This window comes from Halichoerus grypus, chromosome 14 (assembly GCF_964656455.1).
Source record: "Halichoerus grypus chromosome 14, mHalGry1.hap1.1, whole genome shotgun sequence".
NCBI classification, from domain to species: Eukaryota; Metazoa; Chordata; class Mammalia; order Carnivora; family Phocidae; genus Halichoerus; species Halichoerus grypus.
The window spans coordinates 51,045,413-51,057,233 of NC_135725.1; the positions used below are offsets into that span (position 1 = coordinate 51,045,413).

The 11,821-nt window shown below is 37.7% G+C and overlaps 1 pseudogene; it reads left to right on the forward strand.

Annotated features, from left to right (window-relative positions):
* The first annotated feature begins 835 nt into the window (after window positions 1-835).
* LOC118554993 (ferritin light chain pseudogene) lies at window positions 836-1,364 on the forward strand (annotated as a pseudogene).
* Window positions 1,365-11,821: the final 10,457 nt, after the last annotated feature.

Below are 11,821 nucleotides of genomic sequence, written 5' to 3' on the forward strand. Positions count from 1 at the left end.
AAATTATTTATCCAGGAGATATAGCCTTCAAAACTGGAGACTAAAAGGGATTTGGGGGACCAACAGAAGCTTACAGAATTCATCATCACAAAAGGTACCTTATGATAAATTGTAATGGAGTTCTTCAAAGAAAAGAAAGAAAATACAAGATCAGCAATTGTATCTACGCAAAGAAACTTATTTTTTTAAGATTTATTTATTTATTTTAGAGAGACAGAGAGAGAGGGAAAAAAAAAAAAAAAAGTGTGAGCAGAAGGGGCAGAGTGAGAAGGAGAGAGAACCCAAGCAGACTCCACGCTGAGCGCAGAGCCCAGGCGGTCTCAATCTCACAACCCTGAGATCAGGGCTTGACCTGGAACCAAGAGTCAGAGGCTTAACCAACTGTACCACCCAGGCAACCCTCTGCAAAGAAATTTAAAGTAATAGGAACTATATAGGAGATGTATACTGTTTTAAGCTGCTATGGTTGGGATAATCATTATGAAACAACAGAAAACTAATACATTTCACTATTTGAAAAAAAATCTTACACTAACATATTTGCAATGGGCACCCTAGTACCCAGACGGCAGACTCTTAATTTCTCACTAGAATAAACTAGTGTTCCTTAGAAAAATTACTGATTAGGCAGAGTACCTGGTGGTCCTGTAGATCTGTTTCTTGTTTCAACAGTGTTTGGACAGAACAGACCCAAGAACGCCCCTTCTACTAGCCTCTAACCATTCTCCAACCTTTCTTCCGGTTGCAAACTTCAGAGCCATCTCCTTAGTCACCCTCTTACTCCGGGACCAGTCAATACTCTATTTTGAGCTTAGCTCTTTATTACTGATCAACCATGAGTGTCCAGACATGTCAGAATTATTCCACTGAGGTGAAGGCCAACACCAACCGCCTGATCAACATGCATCTATGGGCCTCCTACACCCACCTCTCTCTTGGCTTCTATTTTGACGATGATAATGTGGCTCTGGTGGGGTGGCCCACTTCTTCTGTGAGTTAGTTGGCTGAGGAGAAGCGTGAGGACACTGAGCATCTCTTGAAGATGCAAAACCACCGCAGTGGCTACATCCACTTCCAGGACTGCAGAAGCCATCCCAAGATGAGTGGGGTAAAACTCTGGATGCCAAGGAAGCCACCCTGGCTTTGGAGAAGATCCTGAACCAGGCCCTTTTGGATCTGCATGTCCTGGGTTCTGCTCTTGCAGATTCCCATCTCTGTGACTTCCTGGAGAATCACTTCCTAGATGAGGAGGTGAAACTCATGAAGAAGATGGGCAACCACCTGACTAAGCTCCACAGGCTGGCTGACCCCAGGCTGGGCTGGGTGAGGATCTCTTCCAAAGGCTAATTCTCAAACACAACTAGGAGCCTCTGGAGCCCAGCAGTCTTTCAGGGGCCCCTCTGACATCATTCTGGTGCTAGGGCTTGTGCCTGAGCCTCTCCTGGCAGCCACTAGGCAGCTTTTTAACCACCTTGGAGCCCTCTCCCAAACCATGGACCAAATGGGGGAAAAGAAGCTTTTTGCAGCAGCAAAATAAAAAAAAAAAAAAAATTACTGATCATAACTCTGGGAAAAGCAAACATATATGTGTGACTATAGCTATTTTCCTTAAACTTTCTTTAAAGGTAATGACAGTTTAAATTAAAAATGTTACCTATGTATCATTTTGTGGGTTATAATTTATGTAGCAATAAAACATATGATACAAAGGCAAAAGAGAAGAAATTGAAGAAATTGAAGTATAGAGTTGTAAAGGTCTTATATGTAAAGTGGTATACTACTATTTGAAAGTAGATTGTAATAAACATGCATATTATAAATCCTATAGCAACAATTAGAAAGAATAAAACAAAGAGATACTGGAATTATTTTAAAAACATGCACAACAAGGCTGAAAAAGAGAAAACAGACACAATGACTAGATGGAAAAGTAGAATACACAAATGAAGGTAGTAGATTTAAATTCAACCATATCAATAATTACATTAAATGTAAAATGTTCCAAACACTTGTAAGAAGTAGCAAGTGTCAAAGTGAATAAAAACAAGACCTGATTGTAAATTCTCTACAAAACAACCACTATAATCTCAAGGCAGTTTGCTAGAAAGTAAAGAATGAGAAAAGATATATTATGCTAACAATAAAGACAAAAAATCTTTAATAGCTACATATATATATGGATATTTATATATATATGGTAAATGCATATTAGAAAGAGAAGACAAAGCAATCCCTCAAGAGGACATAGCAATTTTAAATAGATGTACACACAGTAAAAGCTTCATAATACATTCACAAACATAACTGGATATTTTATCTTACACTCTCATTAATTGTTAGAAGTAGAAAAAAAAATGTGTAACAATGTAGAATGACACTGCAACCTACTTAACCTGACATTTATTAGAGCATACCACTCAACACAGCATAATCAATAATCTTTCCAAGTGCCCATGGAACATTCACCAAGATATGCTATATGCTGGGCAACAAAATGAGTCACAATTAAGTTAAATTGATGGAAATCAGAGAAAGTATATTCTCTGATCAAAACAGAATTAAATGAGAAATAAGTTACAAGAAGATTGACAGAAAAATCCCCCAAATATTTGAAAATTAAACAACAAACTTCTAAATAACCTATGGGTTAAAATAATCAAAGGGAAATTAGAAAATATTTTGAACAAAATAAAAATGAAAAAGCGATGTGTCAATATTTATGGGATACAACTAAAGTAGTGCTTAGAGGAACATTGATAGTTTTAAGTATTTGGGAAAAAGATTCAAATCACTGATATAAGTTTTATTGTAAGAAACTAGAAACAAGAGAAAATTAAGCTAAAATGACTAAAAGAAAAGAACTACTAAAGATAAAAACAAAAATCAAATAGAAAATTTCATGATGGAAAGCACAGTGGTGGTTTCCTGGAGCTGGGGTTGAGCGGAAGAGAAATTGAGAAAGAGCCAGTGGGAACTTGGGGCATGAAGAAATTATTCCATATCTTGATTCTGGTAGTGGTTATACAAGTGTATATATTTGTTAAAAATCATTCACTGGGGGCGCCTGGGTGGCTCACTCGGTTAAGCCTGACTCTTGATCTCAGCTCACGTCTTGATCTCAGGGTTGTGAGTTCAAACCCCGAGTTGGGTCCCACATGTGGAGCCTACCTAAAGAAAAAAAAATCATTTCATAGTACACATAAAATAGGTTGTTTTTTTGTTTTTGTTTTTGTTTTTGGAAGCTGTATCTTAATAAAGCTGCTTTTAACTCTCTTTTTATAAAGATTTTATTTATTTATTTTAGAGAGAGCAAGCGTGAGTGGGGGAAGGGGCAGAGGGAGAGAGAAAGAATCTTAAGTGGACTCCACACCGAGCACAGAGCCTGACCCAGGGCTCTATCTCACAACCCTGATATCATGACCTGAGCCGAAATCAAGAGTTGGTCACTTAACCAACTGAGCCACCCAGGTCCCCTCTTAGTAAAGCTGATTTTTAAAGATTCTTAGATATTTTAGGAAATGGAACAATGACTGAATATTTGAATATTAAGGAGTTATAATATGTAAAATAATATTGTGATCATTTTTAAAATAAGAAGTCCTTATCTATTAGAAATACATATTGACATACTTGTGTATGAAATAATAGGACCACTGAGGTTTGTTTCATAAGATTGTTAGTAGTGGGGAAGTATTTGCGTGTAGAGATGAAATATAATTTGCCATGAGTTGATAACTGTTTCAGATAAGTGATGAGTATATAAGATTTTCTAATATTATTCTCTGTACTTTTGAATTTGTTTGAAATGTTCCATAAGGAAGTATTTAAAAATATGTCTTTAATGCATATAAAATCTGGTACATTGAACAAAACTGAGGCATTTTAGTACAATTTTTTAATCAAATAATTAATGGCTCTTTTTCACCGTATTTCTCCAACTAGCTTGTTCAACCATCACATTAACAATTCTAGTGCCTTACTCTATTCTTATTAATAGGAAATCTGTAGTACCAGTAGTTTTGTGTTTTTTTTTTCCTTCTAAATAACCTTGCTTAGAGTAAGGGTTTTACAGAGGTTAAGACTCATTCATACCTTGGACTAAATTCTGGCCCAACAATTATCTAGCTATATTAACCTCGAAAAGAACACCTGACTTTTCTGAGTCTGAGATTCCTCATCTATACAAAGGGCCAGTGCTAACCTTTTCTTTTTTTGCAAGTAATAAATGAGATAAACTGGCATATCTAAAGATAAGCATTAGCTACTATAATTGTTTTATGATGGCATCTTGCAACACTATTTAAAATTATCTAAACCCTTAAAACAAAGAGACTCAGTATTGATCTCTCATTTTGCTTCCAAGCCTAAACTGTTGCCATAGTTTAACCTCTTTTTATTAAACTTTGCTTTGCCATCAATAATTACACAAGAACCGCACCCCACTTCCAACCATATTCAAGTTAATGTCGACAATGGCAACATACCAATTATGGGCTCTGAGGTACATTGAAATCTATTCATATATTTGGAATACCTCATTCCCCTTCAATCTGCCCTAAAATAATTGCACTGATTTTCCCAGCTGTTTCAGAACCTTTTCTTTTTTGGCTCCCATACCATTCTTGGGATAGACCAGCACAAAGTCAGAGCAATGACAATTGGAACTCCATGACTATTCCATTGAAAGTCAATTGAATTTCAATTTCCTTCAATGTAGAAAGCCAGGAGGAACCAATTATTGTTGTTTTAACATTGTGCAATTTTACCTCAGGCACCACTTAGGATCCAAATGAAAACATTTCAATTCCTGCTTATTACCTTCTTCCTGATAAAACACTATTTTTCCCTGGCTCCTGAAAATAGTGCTATATCAAGGGAAACCTCTATTAAATACATTTTAGCATCTTGGCTATATTAACAACTATTAAAAAGAAAAAAGATATACAGGGACCAATTTTCCACATATAATGCTATTTGCTGTTTATTTTGCCAGCAATTTTATGTGGTGTTGCTCTTACTTCCACTTGTCACAACTTACTTGAGAACAAAGTCAGTACAATTCACTTTCTGTTTGGGACATCAATTCCCAATCTGGAAGAAATCTCATCTCCGTGCTGCGTTAGCTTGCATCTGCCACAACCACAGGATTTCTGGGAGGCTACTGGCACAACTCACACATTCCACTGCGAAGCTTGGCTATGGGAAGGAGTGAAAATGCTGTTCCCCTAGCAGCCATTCAGGGCCACAAACTGTGAAAGCCAGAGCCACCTAACAAGCTGTGAAAATTTCAGCCACCTGAGGAGCTGTGAAAGACAAAGATGGTGCTAGCTGAAGAGACAAGAGCAGGCAGGAGTCTCCAGAGGAGCTGCAAATATCCTAGACTCTCATGTCAGCCAAGAAACCATGCACTCTGAACTGAGTAACAAAGTCAGCAGGGACTGAAAAACAGAAGTGAAAATAAACTCAGTCATGTTAGAAAATGCCTACACAAGGGTAGGCTATCAGCCATCCTAAGCCATTATGCTGTGGGTCTGTCATATCAAAAGAACACAGACTATATATGGAGAACAAAAAGAGATTTAGCATCAAACATATCCAGGGCCCAACAATTGAGTCCATTTCCAAGCCAGACTCTTGATTCTGCAGCTCAGCATGTGAAGAGCCTAAAAAACAAAACAAAACAAAACCAAAAACAAAAAACCCCAAAACTCTGGGGTATCCCAGGCTGCAAGGAAATGTGCTATGTCTTTTTTCTAGTCTCCTCCTGTGTTAGAGCAATAACCAGGAGTTTTTATGGGTCATTACTTCTCCTTATGTTCTGCAAAATTGACTCCATTCTGCCCAGGACACATCTGGCATGCTGCCTTTCCCTCCTAAGCCCTCTGAATACTCTTGTTTCTCTAGCCCCAGTTGGACATGAGATTGTCACAGGGATACAACTTCATCACTGTATCACCTCTCATGCTAGTATGATCCTCATGCCAGTTTTTAAGAATTTAAAGGGCAATATCAATTATCCTCTCAAAGCCATTTCACATCAATGAAGCAGCTTTAAAAATTAGACTTAAGTTCCTGTTGTCAGCTTACGTTGGGGTTATGTTAGGTCTAGGAAGCTTGTTTTAGCCCCAGTATGATTGGAAGTAAAGAATAACTTTGAACCTTGTTCTCTGGATTGGCACTGCAGAAGAGACCGAGGGCATTGCTTTGACTAATTTTCCAGAATATATCTTAAGATTTTTTAATATTCTTTTTGTCATCTATAATGGATACTGCTAGTTAAAACAGGAAGTTAAAATCTTGTAAAAATGCTTTTGGAAGTTTAGAAAGGCTTTCAACACAGGGAAGGGAGAAATGGAAATTTTGCCCTTGTAATTCTCTTTGCCTTAAGTTCTGAAGGAGGTTATCAAAATTAAGAATTATAAGAATTAACACTAGATTCTTATTAAAGAACAGATTTTTACAGAGAGTAAAGTCATGACCCCTATGAAAATATAAAATGAGCATGTGTCTCAGATATTATTTAATTCCATCAATGAGAGAAACCAGTCATGTTATAACCAGTTCTAAGGAGGATTCAAAGAACCACACATATGTAGGCAATCAGGAATGCTAAATGAATTTGCAAATAGATGAAAAACTAGACAATTACACTCCCCGAATACAATTCATTTGCATTGCTATGAACCAGAATCAGATGCATTGTTATTAATTTTATACAATTTACAGAGTTGTAAAATGAAAGGCAGAGATAACTTGGAAAGGTGCCCTAGACAATGCCGAGTTTGCTACTAAAGACACTCTGCACTCTTTTGGTCCTATTTGTCACACTTTTTCCTGCCATTCTAAACAAAATGTTGAGGAGAGGTAAAGAAGGTCTTGGTTAGAACTGCTGTTTAAGAAAACCCAGAAGGCCGCCTTGCACACATCTAATTTTAAAATTAAATTATCCTGTTGTTTATTTTGTACAAATTCCAAGTACTCATCTGTAAGAAAGTTACACAGGCCATACACACGCATGACATGGGGCATTAATTTCCTAGCATGGCTACAACAAATTGCCACAGATAAGGTGGCTTAGAACAACAACAAAAATCTATTATCTCACAGTTCTGGAGCCAGAAAATCTGAAATCAAGGTGTTGGCAGGGTCGATTCCTTTTGGGGAGTCTGAGGGAGAATATGTGCCATGCCTCTCTCCCAGCTTCTGATTATTGCCTGTAATCCTTGGCATTTGTTCCTTGGCTTATAGACACATCACTTCAATTTCTACCTTCATTATCATATGATGTTTTCCCTGGGTATCTGGGTCTTTGTCCAAATATCTTTCTTCTTATAAAGACACCAGTCATATTGGATTTAGGGGCCCACTCTTATCCAGTATGACTTCATCTTAACTTGATTATATCTGCAAAGACTCTACTTCCAAGTAAGGTCATATTCACAGGTTCTGGGTAGACATGAACTTTTTTTGGGGGGGGACACTATTCAACCCAGAACACAAGGCAATACTGAATATATCAAATCTAGAGGCTGTGAAGGGAACAGTGTTTCTTACCAAGAGACTGTCAGGCCACAATGAAAGGCAGACCGTTTTTAATGGCAACAGGCTTAACCCAGAACACTCCAATTAAAGAGCAATTCTTGTTTAGAACCAGGCCTGGATCATTTCCAAAAAGCAAACCAAGCAAGTAAATGTGATACCAGACTTCAGGGCCAATGTTCCAAAGGCAGCAGTCCACTCATATTCTTCAGGATTCAGAATGAGCTTCTAATTCTAGCTTTGCAACTAATGAGCTGTGTAAACCTGAGCACATCCTCTTTCTAATTCAGCCTCACTTTCCTCTATGGCCAAAGGAGAAAAATAGACGAATATTTTTAAGGTGGCTTCCACCTATGATTTATTATTTTTTTTTATACATGCAAAATGTCCAACTTAGCTATTAGGACATGAACAAGATTGTCTTTTAAAATTGTTCAAACCTATTTCTATCTGTGCTTTCTAAAGTTAAAACAGAATTTTAGGGTTTTGTTGTTGTTGTTGTTGTCTGTGGTAGGATTCAAAACTTGGGGTCTCTTGCTCTTTTTCTCTATGTCAGAAATGGATGCACTGGTTCTACATTTCTTCTGTATGACCCTGAGCCCCTGGCCACACCTGCAGGACTCTGACTTTGCACAACCCCAGTGGGGCATTCCCACTGCAGTCTTTGCTAGGCTCTAAGGGCTCCCCTTTATATAGATTATGTTACAGAGACTCCACTGTGTGCAGAGTTCTTGGTGTTCAGGGGCAGGGGCTGTGCATAGGTGACCGGATCAGACTGGGCACTTGACCATGCTGGTGAGGAACTAGGACTCTTTCTTGAAAATTTAGAAATGAGGCTAAGATAGGGTCACTCTAGGCTCTTCTCATAAACTGAGAAATGTAAATTGGAAAGCTATTGAGTGTATATATAAATTAATCAACAAAGATAAAAAAAAAGTAGCAGAGATATGATGGCTGCTAGTCCTTGGAATACCTAGATGCTTCCTCATATTTTTGTCCCAGGACTCTTTCTTAGACTGCTGTGAAATGGTTTTGTCATTTGCAATTTAAATAAATTTGGCTGAGACATTGTTGATTTAATACACCACTAATTAAGAAATTTTCCTTATTATGTAGATTAAATTCATTGTGAATGTCCTTTCTCAATATATATGTGAATTTAATGATCTACAACATGTAAATATTGATTTTTCAAAGAGGTTAATAAGTTTAATAATCATCTTAACAATGACCAAAATGATTATATTACATGAGCAATTATCTAACAGAAATCATTTGAAATGAATGTGAATATGTTCTAGATAGTTTGTGCTACAGGTAATATCACTTTTTTGAAGTATTGTAAATACCTGTTGTTTAAATCTTTGGCTCCCTAAGTTACAATACGCAAACCACACTTTAGAATCCCCTTTCCAGAAACATGTGGAGGCTGTTTGACCTGAGATTCAAGAAAGGATAATTTCCACTAGGCGGATTCCTAAAAACAGTGGCAGGCACACGTTAACTACAAGAAAGGCTGATTTTCCATAGATGCCCAGGAGCAGATCAAAGGGTCATGAAGATCTCCTTCCAGGACATCTTGGAAAAAAATAACTTAGAGACTCCAAAGGGTATTGGGTAATCAAATGGTGAAGTTAGTCTAAGAAAACTTAATTGGTTAGAATTCTGTTCTTGGCAAGGCATTATGGAAACCATTTTATGTGCAATTTGTTGAGAGCTACCATGGGGCTCAGGCCTGTGCCTAATGCTACTCTCCCACAAGATGAACCCTGAGTAGAACCCAATGCTCCTACCCAAGTTTCCTTTACCTCTAGAGAAAGTCAGGGAGCTGAAGAAGACCTACATGCCTTGCCTCAGTTTCTCAGACAGTAATTTTCCATAAGTGCTTCCTGAAATGATCAATGAGACAAGATATGCTGAACCTATCTATGTCTTATTCTCTGTCCACAGAGCCAAATTCAAGTTCAAAAAAATTCCTAAGGTGAAAATTTTGGCACTCTGCTTTTTCTTTTTTTTTAAGATTGATTTATTTATTTGAGAGAGAGAGAGAGAGACTATAGGGGGAGTGGCAGAGGGAGAGAGAGAATCCTCAAGCAGACTCCCCAATGAAAGAGGAGTGTCACCGACTCAGGGCTCAATCCCAGGATCCTGAGATCATGACCTGAGCCAAAATCAAGAATCAGCTGTTCAACAGACTGAACCACCGAGGCACCCTGGCAGTCTACTTTTTTTCTTTTTTTTAAAGATTTTATTTATTTATTTGACAGAGAGAGACACAGCGAGAGAGGGAACACAAGGGGGAGTGGGAGAGGGAAAAGCAGGCTTCCCGTGGAGCAGGGAGCCCGATGCGGGGCTCGATCCCAGGACCCTGGGATCATGACCTGAGCCGAAGGCAGACACTTAACAACTGAGCCACCCAGGCACCCCAAGCAGTTTACTTTTTAAAAAAATATTTCCATGGGAAGTCTTCTGTAGATGCTAAAATATGAAATACATGTAAATAGTGCTATGATCCTGGACTGCAAGAGTTGAGTGTAGAGAAGACAGAAATTCAGGGGACCTTGCATGACCAGAAGGAAATAAAGTATTAGTTAAATATCACTAATAAATACAAAGTTGTAAACATCTTTAAGTTTCAATTTCCACAAATATATGCTGCATGTCTACTGTGCATTTATATAACAATGAACAATGGAAATGAACATCTATTTAGCACATATTATATGTCAGGCACTGTGTCAGGTACTTTATAGGTATCAATTCTTGAAGCCTCACACCAAACCAATCGCTGCCTCCTTTAACACTATATTATAAGCATCCAAATGATATAACTGATCTACCTACAGTTTCTCCAAACAAGACAGTGTATTTAGAATACAGTCGACCCTTCAACAACATGAGGATTAGGGTGAACCAACCCCATGCCCCCAAAGTGGAAAATCCATGTACAACTTTTCACTCTCCAAAAACTTAACTACTAATAGCCTACGGTTGACTAGAAGCTTTAGTGATAACATAAACAGTAGAAGAACACATATTTTGTATGTTAGCTTTATGATATATTATATTCTTACAATCAAGTAAGCTACAGAAAATATAATGTTAATAAGAAAATCACAAGGAAGAGAAAAAAAAATCTGCAGTACCGTATTGCATCAAAAAAAAAAAAAAAATCCATGTGTAAGTAGACCCCTGCAGTTCCAACTTGTGTAGTTCAAGGGTTAACTGTACTCCTAAATTATTTTACATCCACATTACCTTTATATGTTATGTTTTGTTTTCCTAGCTATAATGATGCTCTTACATCCAGGACACCTCCTAAAACTCACCCACTTGCATACTCAAATCAAACCCATGTCTGTTTCAGACAATGCCACAGCTAAAGGAATATGGCCCATACAGGACTAAAGCTCTCCCTAAAATTTCCTCAACCATTTAAAGTAATACAAAAAGGAAGTTAGCCCTTAAAATTCCTTGCCCTCCCCCCCGCAAACTCCTAAGAGCTTTCTCCTTCTCGGCTCTAATGGACCTTTCTTACCATCCCCCACCTGGTCCTGTGGCCTCCTCTCTTTTCTGGGCCAGCTTGGTTAGTTTTTATAACCTGCTCCCCACATGTCAACTCCCTTTGCCATGAAAACACCCCTGGGCTTGAAGTTCTTTTTCTGCTCTAATTGCTTTGTGGGGAGTATTTGCCTTCATTTCTTTTATGGTTGTCCTTTTCTATAGAGAAAATAAGGTAAAGGAAACCGGGCAGAGGGAAAGGGGCACAGAGAACAATAAACTTTATACTCTTGTACATTCAGTAGGAAAATCCCTAGCGATGTGCGTATGACGTGGCCTGTGACTTGAAATGAGCATGACTCGAGTAAAATATTTTTAATTATCTTTGAAAAATAATAATAATAGCATTTTATCCTTTTGAGAAGGTTTACTTCTTATAGACAGAAATAAAAGAGCATGGATAAGGATGATATTTAACTCAAAGATGGACCTGGGAGTCATTATGCTAAGTGAAATAAGTCAGTAACAGAAGAATAAGGACTGTATGATTCTACTAGATAAGGTAGCTAAAACAAGTAAACTTATGGAAGCAGAAAATAGAATGGTAGTTCCCAGGAGATTAGAGATGGGAAGTTGTTCAGTGGGTATAAAGTTACAGTTATACAAGATGAGTAACTTCTGGAGATCTGCTGTAAGACACAGGGCCCACAGTTAACAATATCATATATGCACTTCAAAATTTGTTAGAAGGTCTATCTCATGTTAGGTGCCATTACTACAA